Below are 15,925 nucleotides of genomic sequence, written 5' to 3'. Positions count from 1 at the left end.
CCGTGCCAGACACGAGGGCCCCAGGCTTCTGTGCAACATATGGTGCCCCATGCAGGCGAAGGCCTGGCACCCACAGCAGGAAGATATTAATTCCACTTTAAATCACTTCTATGGCAGTGGTGCACTCCACTTGTCCATCACCAATACTCTAAATTCCAACCTCCTCCTCCTGGGCGATTTCAACATCCAACTGGACCCCCCCCTGGCTCAGCATCCACCTTTCATTGACCTCTGCACCCTTCTTTCCATCTCCATTCTGGTCCAACCCACTCGGCTGGACATACTATGGACGCCCTCAAACACTACGACACCTCTCTCCCTCTCTCCCCCCACCCCGCAACTAGTCACCCCTCTCTCCTAGTTACCCTCTCACCACAACCCCAAAAGCCATGCCAACCTTGTTCACCAACATCCACCCGATGAAACAAGTGTCAGCTGCTGTCTTCGCTTCCACCTTCATCCCCCCACCTCAGTTTCTACCTCTGACTCTGGTCTCAGCAACCTCCACTTGTCCAGCACCAATACTCTTGACATTCTTGCCCCAGTCATGTGGATCCGCCTGAAACCTGCCTCTAAGCATAACACCTGGTATGACTCTGAACTTGCGGCACTGAAACGAAAGTGCAGGGCGGCAGAACGGAGTGGCAAACATCAGGCTCATCCTCTGACAAAATGGCTTGCCGTCTGCTCCAAAGGCAATACAGACTCTCCAACCCTGCCAAGAAAAGAGCCCACATGCAGGCACGGGTTTCAGGTGCATCCAACAACACGGCTGAACTTTTCAAGATCTGCAAGGAACTAGCCAACCATTTTGCAGTCCCCCCCCCCCATCCTCCCCTTCTCATTCCCAGGCCATCTGCAACACAATGGCCACTCCCTTCACCACCAAAACTCAGGTCATACTAAAACATCCTTGTTACCCACCACTTTGCCTCCCTTGGCCTCTCACCAGCCTCCTTCCACCTTCTCCCCTGCCACACCTGAAGTTACCAAAGTCGTCCGCTCCATGAAGGTCTCTTCTAAACAGGTTCCCCCTTGCTCATCCAGGATAACATTGGCTCTCTTGCCCCTGCGCGCGCCGATTTCTGCAATCATTCTCCCCCCTCCCTTAAGAACTCCCTTGTACGCCCCTCCTGGAAAAACCTTCAGCAGACACTACCTGTCCAGCCAACTACCGCCCTATTTCCATCACCCCCTTCCAGGAGAAGCTGCTGTAGAAGCTGGCATTGCCTCAACTCGTGCACCGAACTTGTTGGTGGTCTCCCTGACCATCACTCTGGATTCAGAGAATCCAGAGGCACGGAAACTGCTTTTCGGAGCACCCATGAAGAACCGCTTGCATCCCTGGACTCCAACTCCCCAGCTCTCCTCATCCTTCTCGATCTCTCTTCTGCCTTTGACATGGTCAACCATTCCATCATCACGATACCGTTGGTATCTCGGAACGGGCACTGGACTAGCTGACATCCTTCCTAACTAACCGCTCTTGCCAAGTCATCCTGGGAACCTTCACCTCTCCTACTTCATCCGCAACCTGCGCTGTCCCCCAGGGTTCGATCCTCTCCCCTTGGCTCTTTAAACTTTACCTTGCTCAGCTTGTACGCCTCATCTCCTCCAACTTCCAGCGTTATGCAGACGACATGCAACCTTTTTCAAACTTCCTGCTGACCCTTCCTATCTGCCATCTGGTCCTGGTGCACCTCCAACGATCTCTGCCTCAATGCCTGTAAAACTGAGATGTTTCCCATCGGGACCCCTGTCCCCTCCTTCTTCCCTTTACAATGGCCTTGCTCTTTGAGCTCCCCCTGTTACTTCTGAAGCCACAAACCTTGGAGTCATCTTCGACTCCTCTCTCTTCTTCCTACCTCACACTCAGGTCATTGTCATTGCCAAGAAATCCCACTTTAAGCTCTTCCTTATCAAAGGAATTCTCCTTTTATCACTTTCCCCCAGAGGCTCAATGTTACCCGAGCCCTGGTGCGCTCTAGGCTTGACTATTGTAATAGCCTCCCCCTGAATATACCCTTTTTCCACTCTACGACCCCTCCAGCTAATCTAAAATAGATCAGCAAGACTTATCCTTGGCCTTTAACCCAGGGACCGCATTTCTCCTACCCTAAAAAGTCTTCACTGCTCATGGTTGCTGCACAGATTACATTCAAATCCCTCTGCATCATCCACAAGGCTGTCTGGGCCCGGGGGCATCACTATCTTCAACTTTATCTTATTAAAATATCTCCCTCTAAACCACTACGTTCCTTTTCGCTTTCCTTAGCTGGCTCCCTCCTATGGAACAGCCTCCCCCTCCCTCTGCGTCTTGAGTAGGACTTTCTTAAATTCCAGAAGCTTAATGCCCTCCTCTAAATTAACATTACACTGTGAATCCATTTTACATCAAGGTAACTAATTGTTACCCATTTTTTTCCTGTAGACTCAGGCTACAGCCGCCCGCCTAGACAACAGCGCAGGCTTTCAAATTTTCCAGTCTAACCACTGATACTTCAGGGTAGGCCTTGATCTCGCAGGTCTTTTTTGTGGTCCCCCCTCTTCCAATACACTTTCTAAAGACTTTCTATCCTTTTTAGAAACTCCCCCTCTCTTTGAACCATGTCCTGATGAAAGTCCAGACCCTTCACCAAGCAACACTTCTACGTTCAAGTGAAGGCTGACTCCATCCCGGACTGGAAACATATTTCTGTGCCGACAACAAATACTACTATTTCTCAAAGTAGTACTGAATTTCTCGCACAATCTGTTACTAACCTCCACCTATCTGAACTGTGTATAAAACAGCTTGAACTCTGTGTCGAGGTTTTGGCTCAAACAAACTCTGAATAGGTTCTGTTTTAAACCTATTGTTTTTAGATGTGTGTAAAAATCTTTGAATAAATCTATTTACCTTTAAATATTTTTCTTGTGACCCTGTACACCCAGCATCTAAAAACTGGCTACCTGCCTCTCATAGCCTACCTCCTACACACAGTTAGAACAGGGGTAGCCTATGACTCTTCTCTTCCTACACTATGAGAATAATGCCAGCCAAGAAGACACACAAATATCCACTGTTGCTGCAACCAAAATCAAAATAGGAAAAACAAACCCCACCGGCACCAAAATATACCTTCCACTTCGAAACACTTCCGCGATGTATCACCACCTTATAAATACACAATAAACAAGAAAACGTTCTACGTGAAAACGTCAGGACCACTTAACGGCATTTCAGAAAAACGTGAAATACGGCATGACGCTCTAAAGGCATTTAAGAAAGTGTCGGCAAACGTTTAAACAAGCATACCATGCTATCGGGTCTCATACGGACTTTAAATGTGTGTTTCAATTTATAATGAAAGCAACATAAGGCCTCTCTTTAGGAAACGCTCCTTTTCAGTTTCCTGGCAGCAGCAGGTCAGTGCATGTGATCCCGCTCTTGTAGTGAATTGTAAATGCATTTCTGTTAGTATCCATTAACTTAGATCGTTCTCACCCTTCTGTTGTTGTATTGGTAAGAAGCGCCCTTTTGCAACTTGTGGAAATGCACGTTTAAGTAAGAGGGTGCAACTGAAGCTGTAATTCGTTCGTTGTATTGTATTTATAACACGTTAAAACTAAAAATGGTAACCAAGTTACTTTCTAAACCTCTGTTTTTGAAATTACACAGGGCAGCTGTCATCATCAGATTATGACAGCAGCCTATTGTTGTTGGTATTGTAGACACGGTAGCTGCTCCAAAGCTCATTTACGGTACAGTTCAGGCTCTGAAATGCTCGCAGACGATGGTGTGCAGCTACTGCACAGACAGTGGTCTGGTTTAAGCGACTATAAATAAATACATGCGCCGGTGTTCTGTAATATTTGGTATCCCATATGGGAAAAGTACCCCCTGGCCTTCGGCTGTTCTTGTAGCCCAGACTGAAGCAGCTGCAAGCCGAGCTGTATCCTTCATTTTGCCAGCTATCAGTGTGCAGGGTAGGAGGCGAAATGAGCATTTTTAACAATATGTTTGACCGCTGTGTGCAAGTTTGAACATTGTTCCCAATGAAATAAGGACGATTTGATTGCACAACTTTTAAAATCATCCTTATTTTATTGGAAAAAATGTTGAAACTAGCACACCGCTGTCAAATATATAGATAACAATGCTATTTTCGCATTCTTTCCCTGCACAGTGACAGCTGGTAAATGAAGGATCACATGTGTGAGCATGTTATACATTAAATAAGGAGGATTATGCACAGGTATGAACATTTTGTGTCAGTGTGCCGGGAAAGGGTGCAAAATTCGAATTTTGTACATCATATTTGACAGCTGTGTGCAAGCTTGAATATTTTTTCTCCAATAAAAGGACAATTTTGAAATGTGTGCAATAAAATAAGGACCGTTTCTGAAAGCTGGGTGCAGGTGTGAGCATTTATTTGTTCCAATAAAATGAAGGTATTGAAAGCTGTGTACAGGTAAACCATGCAGAACATTTTTGTGGTAAAATACTGCTGTTTTGAAAGTTGGGTGCAAGTTTGAGCATGTTTTGCAATAAAATGAAGCCACTGAAAGCTGTGTACAGGTAAACGCTGCAAAATTGTCGGAAGAGCATTTTTCTTTGTGGTAAAATAAGGGCGGTTTTGAAAGCTAAACAAACCTACCTCGTATTCCCTTTACACCACGTCTGCCACCTCCCACTAAGCCACAATGTTACTTGTTTGGAAAGGATGAGAGCATATTTTCAAATAAAGGAACGATATTGAAAGAAAGCTATGTGCAAGTACGGACATTTTTGGCAATACATTAAGGGAGAGTTCGAAAGCTGGTAAACGATACAAAATTGTCAGAGTGCATTTTTTGTGGTAAAATAAAGACTAGTTTGAAAGCTAAAGACACATACCTCACATTCCCTCTACAACCCGTCTTTGCTCCCTGCCACTACGTCACTTCTGTGGAAACGAATGTTTATTTTTTTTTGTCTATACCCCCCCATCATACCCAGGTTCTTCAGGAGATGGTCACCCAGCCCTGGTTTATCTGTAATGTATCGACTGTCTGAAATCCTACAGAACAAACAAAAAATGGGGCTCTATGTTCTGCTAGGGAAGGGGAGTTGTAACCTGGGTGTAAAATGGAGAAAATGGGGCAGACAAATGTAATGTTAAAGCCCAGCAGCCCCCAGGCTTTTATGTGATCTTGGGCAAATCAAGTCGCCCAAATTGGTCATGTTTTAATTGACTGTCAAAACTGGGAACACCTAAAAGTGGTTTAGGGAAGTATGCACTACACTCAAAATGCCTCATTCATACATAGTTGAATAGTCACTGTGTTGTTCCAAACATAACAGTAATATTATTTGTATAGTAAACGGAGGGTTTTTTCTGTTGGCTCGCGCATGAGACCATCACTTCTGAATCATGGATTTCTCCTTACAGAAAAATGAATTGCGTGACTTACTAAAACTTTTGCTTTAAGATAGGCCTCAGGCTTGACTGGATAAGGAGCATACAGCGCAAATGTTATTGCACTTTATGCCACCTAGCATCTGGCAGTTCTAGATGGATTGCACCAATTGGTGGCAGAGCCAAGCGTAATTTGCATATGATCTATGGACGACTACTGTCGGCGTAGTCAACCTCTGCTTGAGGCTATGTGAAATGATATATCACCATGGATATCTAATGGAGAGCAAGGAGGGCAAATGAATACAGTGGGAGGGATTTCCAGCGTTAAAACACACTTTCTCTTTGGATGCCTTCGTTGCATGAATATATTCCAGGCCTGAGTGTAATTTTTTAAAAATCCTAGCAGACTTTGGGGAAGGATTGTCACTTCAGCGTTTGGCACTTACAATGCTTGTTTGAGATTCTGAACGGATCATGAACAATAAGGGGTACTATGCTCAGCGTTTAGGGGCACTGGGTTAAAGACACCCATCATCCATGATTGGACTGCGCTGGCTTTATCCAACTCCAAGAATGGGACCTTCTTTCGGGGTAAAATGTGCGTGTGGGGGCAGTGGACCTATGCCCCTCGCCTGAGGAGGATGGGATTAGTAGTCTATGTGAGGGCTGGTCTAAACCGGAACTACTACGTCATGTTATGAATCCTGGAAACCGATGATGGCTTGCAATGAAAAGCTAAGGAACATACTGTTTTAGTCAGCGGTTGGGTGTGCGGAAATGGAATGCAATACTGTGTTTTCTTGCAAGACAATGGAATAATAAAACCTGGCCTGTTAATCTTCTGAATTTGAATGACTGATTTCTGTCACTTACAGAGAGCAACAACATTTGTTATGGTTAATTCAAAGCCCTGCATCCACCACTTTTTGTTCTTAATTGTTCTCGGTATGTGGGACTGGGAATTTCAATAAAGCCAACCCCTTTCTGAAATTGCATAGATGGATTTACACATGATGGTATGGAAGGCTACCCAGACCAATGCCAGTGGTTATGATTGACTACAAGCCTTTTGAAATAAAAAGTCAGTTTGTACAAAGCTGAGACTGCAGTTGCTTGGCTATGCCCCAGCCAGTGGTCATTTAGAGGTCAGGTTGGTGACCCGTAGCCTCCTTGTAGCCATGGGCAATGGCCTAGAGGCCTAAGCCCTGTGCCCCTCCCAGAGTGGCCACTGGAAATTGCCAAAAGCTAAGGTGATACCAAATATTACTGTTGTATATTAGCAATTTTCTTTGGTATCCTCATAAAAGAGAAGGGGATACTCCAAGAAGGAGACTATGCTGCAGACACATACTCTATTCGCCTCCCCAATACAAAGCCAGTTTGTGGCTTTGTTAAATATTTACCCTCCAACTCGAGGATATCCAATATTGCAGCACTGAATTTGCTGTTATAGTTGGTATCCCTACACAAATGGATGGGAGGACTTCAAGAAGGACAAAATAATGCAGAAACATACACTACCGCCCCCCCTCCCCAATTCAGTGGCAATTCAAGTGTTATAACCTGAGAAGTGGAGTCACTTCTGCCTCTAAGATTCCGAATAGGGGGATTTGGAGGTTGAGAGGCAGGGCTTGTGCAGATAGGACTTGACTTGAAGATGTCAATTCAGAAGTATATGCAGCCCTTAACTCTGAACGGATAAAACGAGCATTGGAAGAAGTTTGCACGTTGGGGTGCTAGGAAGTGTGCACAATCTCTGGACTACTCCGTCCCGTTGTTTTGCCAGTTCTGGGAAGGTGTCTGGGACATGGGTCTGGCTGTATCAGGGCTTTCAGGGAGCCCCGTGTTCTTATTTACAGCTGTGAGCTATCAGTCTTCTGACTCTTGAAATGTTTCCTGTTGGCTGTGTGCTGGTGTTCCTCCAAGGGACCTTACCTTAGTTTGGCCAGCTTTACAGGAGCCTCCATTTGAACCAGTGTAGTCCATTGAAATCAAGTTTCTCGCATGGAAGACGGTGTACTTGGTGGTCATTACTTCAGTGAGGAGGCTAGGTGAAATTGGAGCGTTGTTGTGTATGGCTACCTTCCTCCTGGTCCTTTGGAATTCCCCGGTTCATAGTCGTGATCCGGGGTTCCTTCCTCAATACATTATTAATGTTATATAATGTGCAGGATATTGTGCTTGTGTCCTTATTTCCCAGTCCCGCCTCTCCCGAGGAGCAGTGGTGGCACAAATTGAATCTTAAAAGGTCTGTCTTGGCCTACTGGACATCCTTTCGGCAGTCAATCTGCTTGTAACATTTGGGGGTTCAAAGCCTGGCCTGAAGACATCTGTAAATACGATTAGCCGTTGGATTTCTAATGCTTTTGCCATACTTCTCAACTCGCGTGCTTTTGGCAGGTGTCACCCACCTTGCAATCAACTGACTTGCCTGTCAAGCCAGCTGCATGCCCATTTATTTCAATTGTCATTAACACCACCAAAAAACAGATTTGGCTGTTTTCACCTGCTGTGGCAATACTAAAGGTTGAGGGCTGTTACTGCCTTAGCCAATTCTGGTGTGAAGGTCTCTTCGCTGGCTTTTGTTCGGGGTCACTGTACTAGAGGAATGGTGGTGGCACTGACAGGAAGTGGTAATTCAGGACATCTGCAGGGCGGCGACCTGGGCCAACATGATTACTTTCACCAGACACGATTGCATCAATTTACATATACAATGGTCTTCCTCTTTTGGATAGGGGGTGTTGAGTGCTGGTACAGATGGTCACTGTTGATTTGTTGTGTCTGGGAATACAGGTGGCAATGGCGTGTTGCAACTGCAGTCTGGTTGGTCTGGGTTTTTGTTTTCATGGATCAATTTTTCACTGCGGTCTTTGATATGCCTCACATGTAAGTACTGGGACAAGGAAGAGTGACATGAAGGTAATGACCCAGTTACTTACCGGTAATCTTCATTATTCTTAGTCCTACTCCTCCTCATCACAGTACTTTTTTATAAATATAAGGAGGCAAAAAAAACTAAGCCTGTAAAAAAATGTTTGGAAGCTTTGGACCCGTGGGCGTAGTACCCACTTATCTCGGCCTGCACTTCTTTCTTTCCAACTTTTGGGCATCCACCTTCCCGCCAACACGGCGAAAAGACATGCAACCAGGGGGTGGGGACGGGGCGACAGCGAGGGCCTCTAAAAGACTTGCGTTGGCAAGAAAAGGCAGGATGGAAGGTATTCTACATGCCTCTACTCTGCTGGGGTGCTCTGTTAACAGTCCAAAGGGTACTGACGCCAATGATGAGCGATCCCTCTGGGTGCAAACAGCAGTGGCAGCTCAGGAAGTGGCAATGAATCCCCTAGTTACTGGTGCTCCCCTCACTGCACCTGCGCTTAGCACACAGCGGCTTTCTAGAAATTGCCCACTGAAAACATTCCACCTTGGTGCTCATCAGTGCATAAAATCAGACTACTATCCGGCTCTGAATTCCGTCCAACTGACTCCGAGGCTGCTTATTAGGGCTGTGGAACACACATCTGGTTTCTGCGTAGATTTGACTAGTGATTTGACCAATGACATTATGTCTACTATTCCTTGCCTTGGAACAAAAACGATTGAGCATGTCGTCAAGGTGCAAATTACTGGTCCTCTGGAGCGAGGGTGAAGGGCCCTGCAGTAATTATTGCTGCTTTTCAGCAAGAACCATTACTATTAGTAGCAAAATCATCTTCTGTATTGCCTACCTCTGATGTGGCACCCCTGCCCACAGAAGATCATTTGTATCACCCATGCTCCAGCCCGATGTGGTCAGATTAGAGATCTGAATTTATGGAGGCAACGATGGTGAGAGAGGACACCGAAGTTATTGACTGCCCATCTCAGGCTTCGACCCAGACAGTGTCCTGGGAAGCCTTTTAGCGGGCACCTCCCTTGGTTCAAATACCTCTGAAATCTCCAGGGCAGGTATTCTGTCAGAAACATTACTGGGAATTTCCCCAGAGGCCAGCGTGAGGACGCCTATGGCCTCAACGATTCAGTTCAAAGCAAAACGAGCACAGAAGATGCAGTAATGTTCTCTGTCCTTGAGGACTTACTGATGCAGCTGCTCTCCAAAAGGTGTGCGGTCGCTGGAAACGCATGACACTGTCATCCGTGCCATTGTGCAATCCTTGGGCAATCTTTCAGAGTGCTCAAACAACCACTCTGACTGCTCGGCAAACATAAACTCGTTAACGTTGCTGTTTCTGATGTGTAGCATTCCTCTTACTCCCTAATATGGGGGTACCAACATGCCCTTAAGCCTAAACTTGCCACACTTAACCTGGCTCGACCCCCTAGCACAGGATCAACCTGGGAATAAGCCTTGTGCTAAACAGAGAGCTAATAAACTAAACTTGTACCCACTAGCAAGTAATGACCAAACTCACAACCTGGATGAGCGGTTTGTTTGCCTCTGGGCTGAGGCACAGGCTCTAGCTGGAGGCCGTTCTGTAACCAATGCCTTCCCCCAACCGGAGCCCAGCTGTCACAAGTCTAAGCGGAGAGTACATGGGAAAAAGCTAACTCTCACTGTATACAAGTAGATTAAGGGAGATTCTGGAGACAATGCTAGAATATAACAGATTAAAGGTACATAACAAGCTGTTAGTTGAAACAGGTATTCGCAGGAACTGCAGGAGCAGGCTGTAAACAAAGATAGAGAAAAGGCTAAGACAAGCAAGTACGCTGGGCAACTTGGATTGATCAGAAATAAGGGTGTACTGGAATATAAGGGGTCTCCAGGGATTAAGGAAAGCCCTTGGGATAGGTACCAGCAGATTACTCTTAACAGTCATACAGCAACGTCCTTACCTAGGCGTGCCGAGGAAACTGTTGTACTCAGTGCAAGGGTAAAACTGAAAAACCATATACTGAGGCAGGTGCGACTTCAACGGACTAGGTGAAGGCAACAGAAGTCTTCCCTTATCTGATCTGAACGGAGACCAACCCAGGGTCACACTGTAAAACGGATTCAAGTGGAGACACCACAGTGGACCATGATGTATACAAGTAGAAAGCAGTGTTGAAAGAAATAACCAGGTACAGGTCAGGATAGGATATCAGAAGTTGGAACAGGCAGGAAGCAAGGCAAGGAACCCAGAGGAACAGGGCAGAAGGCAGATGAGTGTGACAAGGCTGCCAGGCAGGGAAGCCCAGAAGAGAAGGGCAGAAGGTACAGGTGGGAGCCCAAAGGAGCAGGGCGGAAGGCAGCAGTGTGGCAGAGCCTCCAGGTGGGAGCCCAGTGGAGCAGGGCGGAAGGCAGCAGAGTGTGGCAGAGCCGCCAGGTGAGAGCCCACAGGATCAGGGCAGAAGGTACAGGTGGGAGCCCAAAGGAGCAGGGCGGAAGGCAGCAGTGTGGCAGAGCCTCCAGGTGGGAGCCCAGAGGAGCAGGGCAGAAGGCAGCAGCAGATGGGAGAGGGAGCTGCAAGAAGGCCAAAAGAGTATTTCCAGGAAAGGTCAAAAATTGGTAACAGGAGCACCAGCACAAACTCCCAGTAGAAATAGTTGACTGACAACTGCTTAAGTGAGCTTATAAAGGCCCTCCCAGCCAGCAGGCCAGCAGGGTGGAGCTGATTGCAGACTCTGGCAGCTGTGTTCAATTCAGTAGCCTGTAGCAGCAGTGGTTTCTAATCAAGTGCTCTCCAGCTCTCTGCAGCCTAGCCTGCAGTAGCTTGGAACAGGTGAATGCAATCAGGCCCTCTGCAGCTCTTAGTAGCTTGCTGCAAACAAATGTATTTAGTATGCCGCCTCCAGCCCTCTGCTTTTTAGACAGCATACATGTCCCAGAATGCATCTGCTGGTTTAACCCAAAAGCCGGAATGGAACGTGCAATTAGATTAGTCCAAAACTGCAGCGGTAAAACAAGGAAATAAAGGCAGAGACGCATGTAGCGGTGCTGGGTGGCAGGCGAGTAGGATCGTGACACAGGCAGATCTTGCTATCACAATGCAATGACTATCACTAATCATCTACGCCATGACAAAGTAAGGGCGCTCCAAATCCAGAGCCTGTTTGGGGACGGCAAACTACTCTTCCTGAACCGCCTGAGACTGTTGGATCTTTTCCATCTAATCCTGCTGCTACGTTTCATCAACGGCGATGACATTAAAATTATTGATATGTGCGAAAATGTAAACCAGACTACCTCACTTGTGTTTTTTGAAATTAACTATTTTATTGACTATGTGATGGACTACTCTTCTCCATTCCATAGACTAGGATATGAGTGCAGTGCTGTGGAATTTGATGACCGATTTGGAATTTCTACTCGGGGGGGGGGGGGGGGGAATTCTCCAAAGCCATCAATGGAATCGGGGGTGCTACAGCTAGCAATGTAGATGCCTTGGCCAAACACTCCAGACTGAAACCCCAGGTTACCAATCGTGACCGAATCTCAACAAGAACCTAGAGCTCCCAGAAAAAAAAGCATCTCATGACGAAGTGCGGCAGACATCACTGGGGAGGAAGGGGGCAAAGTGGGGCGGACGTCGCTGGGGAGGAAGGGGCCGAAGTGGGCCGGACGTCGCTGGGGAGGAAGGGGCCGAAGTGGGGCGAACGTTGCTGGGGAGGAAGGCAGTGACGAGTGCCATGGGAAATGGCTGGCGAATCTCGTGGAACAACCTAGATCCCAGCATTCCTATCCTTGCTTTCCTCCTGAATTGGAATACGCGGGGGAGATCACCATCCTCTTTGCACATGATGGCCTGTTCGACCATATTGACACTTGTAATAGCACTACAGGAGACTTGGCTCACCGAACCATTAGTAATCGATGGGTGGAACATCCTTTTCTTCCCTAGCCACTGAGAAACCTCTGGTTCTGATACATATTCCAACCACATCTGAGAATCTACTAATGCGCAGAGTCCAATTCCCTGGTAATTCCTCCATGGTAAGAGAGCTAATATTCATTAACCTCTACGATCCACCCTATATCAACTCATGAGGATATCATGAAAGAGGTCGAGGAACTTGCTATTGCTTGGATCGGCTCATTGTCTGCCATTATCTGTGGATACTTTAATGCTAGGACCCCTCAAAATGCTAACTGCAAAGAGCTACAGGTTCGTTATTCTTCCTCATTGAGCAACAGGCAAATCCTGCCATTGTGGAAAATCCTGGGCTGACCTACTATACCTGGCTGGATTCAATATGGCCAACAGTGCATACCCGTCTGATTCTCCTCCCCATTTCACCAGAATGGGACCTAAAAGTGGAAGCATCGGATTCCAAGATGGTAGCGATGCAGAGAGGACGTGTCTGAGCGTAGCTCCGTCCGCTCCCCCCTCCCCTCCCCCCCCTCCTCAGGCCGCAACAATAAAGCACTACAATAAAGGTGACGTCAGGTCTCGGCAATAACACTGCAGGTTGGAGGGAAATCGGATCAGCTGTTAGGCGTGGAGAACCGGGTCCAATTCGGCCCTGGAGAACGCACCGGGAAGAGCCCGCAACAGCCGCCAGCAGATGACGGAAAGCTGAATCCACGGGCTCGCCCCACAAGTAAAGCAGATTCAGGCTGCACGTCTTCGGCGGGACACCCCCGGGTTGTGGTAAAGGCAGACGGAGCCAGCGACCGTGGCCCTGACACCCATCGGACGCCCACATAAGAATCAGCGCCCGGACTCGGAGGCATGAAGGTAGAGGCTCTACAACCCGCTCTGGAGTCGCCAGCAGCAGGGAGGAGCAGAGGAAATATCTGGAGGGGCCCGACAGACCGTGCCGGATCGGAGCGACAGGCAGACGCAGGATTCAGCGTTATAAGGTACGCTACCCCCTGGTACTGCGAAAAGGGATTAGCAATGCCGGAGGCTGCAAAGGAGTGCGGGGGAGGGGGACAAATGCTTGCCATTTGTTACGAACGGGCCCAGGAGGAGCCCTGAGGAATCAATTCCCCTTCCCCTCAAGCACAGAGGAAGCCAGGGGACGGGGGAGAGAGGGAAGAGGAACCCCCCCTAACCCACCAGGCGCCCCCTCACCGGCAGCAGGGAAAACATCACAAACGAGGAACCCGGAGTCTCAGCAACCCAGGGGGGAAGCTGCAAGTAACGAGGCCCACGGCTGAGGTCCTGATCAGGCCGGGGCAAGGTGTCCCCTAGGGGAAGCGAAGCAGCCGGCCACAATACCTAAAGGGAACTGGGGCACGTCGAAAGTTACACCGCACCAAAACAGAGGAGTGAATCTCCACATAAAAGTGCAGCCACACAGCCCAACTGCGCCAACATCACTCTTGGCAGACCTAATAGCATGCTTCAAACAGAAGTTACGAGGAGAGACAAACTGAGACCCCAATAAACACCTAGCTAAGACCTTGGAAACCTCACAAAGCGCAGGAAGAACCAAGCCATCCACGGCAACCACTGGCAGGAGGAGGCACATAACCCCACAATACAGAGGGGGTCAGACACAAACTAAGCACAAACTTTCCCCTGTGGGGAAAAAACAGAGACACAGAGCCAGGGGGAAATAAACCTCACCAGCACCTATGTCCAAATCCAGGGGACGACCTGCGCAAGCCACCATTCAGACACCCCAGAAGAAGCAGGATCAGTGTCTGCCACAACTGTGGGGTACAGAGACAGGAATACCAACAACCTCCACGAGAAAGAAAAATCAAGAAGGACAAAATCGCCAAGGCAGGAGTAGAAACAGTCCGACGACATGGCAATGAGAGAAGACATGAAAACGTGGTTTGGGGAATTCCAGGCCCAGTTTATGGCCACAATGCAGTCCCAATTTGAGTCCATGAAAAAGGACATGAGATCTGTAGTGCAAGAACTTAAAACTGAGATGACAACTCTAGGGGAAAGGACCACCAGCTGGAAAAAAATAACGCAAAACCTAGACTAAGAGGCACAACAGCAGGCAGAGATCCAAGAACAACTGCTGAGATGGACCCACAACCTCGAATAACAGTGTGAGAACAGATCAAGAAGATCGAATATAAGAATTAAGAATATGGCAGAATCAGTGCAAGAAAGAGATCTGAAAGAAGCAGTCCAAAAAGTCTTCAAGGATATCCTCGATGCGAAAGATGAAGTTGAAGTGGCAATAGATGGGGTACACCGAGTGGGCCCTAAGAGGACAGGAGAACCTGGAGCAAGACCTTGGGATGTCCTGGTGGCACTCGCATCATATCCCCAAAATGAACAGATTCTGTGAAGGGCCCGCACATTGGATCATATCCGAATGAACAGTGAGGACATTCAATTGTACCAAGATTTGGCGCAGTCTACACTGCAGAAACTCAGGGAAATGGGCCCAGTGGTGAAAGAACTAACATCGAAACAAGTTAGATACAAGTGGACATTCCCATTTGGCTTGCTGTTCATGTGGGAAGGGAAACAAAGGAGGGTCACGTCTTGTGATGAAGGCAATCTGATACTGGGTATACAAGACCAAGAAGGAGCCAGTCGGGGAAGGTCAAGAGAAAGGCTCACCCAGAAAAGAACAGAATGGCAATGGAAGAGAAATGACAGAAAAGTGAAAGGGCCACAGACACAGGAGTGAGAAATCTGATGAAGAGTCTGAATAATGCAAGATACGTAGGAAATTCGAGATTGAGAAACACTCCATCCTGCTCAATTGCAATCACAGGTGCGACGCAAGGGGGGGGGGGAGCACCTGCAACACCACTTGGAACCTTGAGGGTTTTAGAACACCCTACAAGTTATCCCCGAGTTATTGTGGGCAAGGTGCGGACAGCGCAACGCCTGAGCGTTCATAGGAATCAGAGCCCACCTCAGGGCAGTTGGGGACCAGGTGGGTGGGGTGGAGGAATTAGGCAAGTTGGGGGATGCACAGTTGGGGAAGGGGAAAGGGACTGGGAAGGACCACAACTACTGGAGAGCACAAAGAGGCACGAACATAGTTCTTACGACAAGATGGGGATAAAATACTGACATATAACATACGCAGGTTAAACTCCCCAGTAAAAAGAAAGAAAGTGGAGCACTTTTTAAGACACAGAAATATGATATAATCATGCTTCAGGAAACACATATTAGAGGACAGGACAAGCACAAGATCCGGTTGAAATAGTACAATCAGATACTACAAGCCAACGCTCAGGAAAAGAAAGCAAGGGTCATGATCGCCGCCCGAGACTAACATACAGGTACTCCACATAGAGGCAGACAAGCAGGGGAGATATCTAATCGTCAACACGAAAATAGAAGAATATCCCATCACGTTAGCGACTGTATATGCTCCAAACACAGGACACAGGGGTTTCCTTAAAGGCACCTTGGACAAATTGGAAAAACTGTAACGCTCGCCTGATTCCCGCAGAGGCGCCGGTCTTGACTGGGCGAATACCGTATCTTCAAAGGTGATGTGTAACACACGGTTGGCTCTTTGGGCTGGACCTCTGTGCACTGTATGTCTGACTCGAAGAGTAAGATGTCTGCAGATAGAAAATATGGGATTAATGAACTGGGGTTATTGGGTGTCTCTCTCTTCTTCCCCTTCTCTTCTCCTGTAGAACCCCAAAGGTTAACGCTCTCACCTTAGGTAAG

The 15,925-nt window shown here is 47.6% G+C and overlaps 1 protein-coding gene across 4 annotated transcripts in view; it reads left to right on the top strand.

Annotated features, from left to right (window-relative positions):
- Window positions 1-3,282: 3,282 nt before the first annotated feature.
- Window positions 3,283-15,925, top strand: part of U2SURP (U2 snRNP associated SURP domain containing) — a 1,877,492-nt gene continuing 1,864,849 nt past the window's right edge. For all 4 annotated transcript variants that reach the window (XM_069618259.1, XM_069618256.1, XM_069618257.1 and 1 more), the window contains exon 1: window positions 3,283-3,408. The gene's annotated coding sequence lies outside the window, so the exon portion shown is untranslated. The remainder of the gene's footprint in view (window positions 3,409-15,925) is intronic.

Source organism: Ambystoma mexicanum, chromosome 10 (assembly GCF_040938575.1).
Source record: "Ambystoma mexicanum isolate Mex_15411 chromosome 10, UKY_AmexF1_1, whole genome shotgun sequence".
Taxonomy (NCBI): Eukaryota; Metazoa; Chordata; class Amphibia; order Caudata; family Ambystomatidae; genus Ambystoma; species Ambystoma mexicanum.
This window is presented reverse-complemented; position numbering and strand designations above follow the sequence as displayed.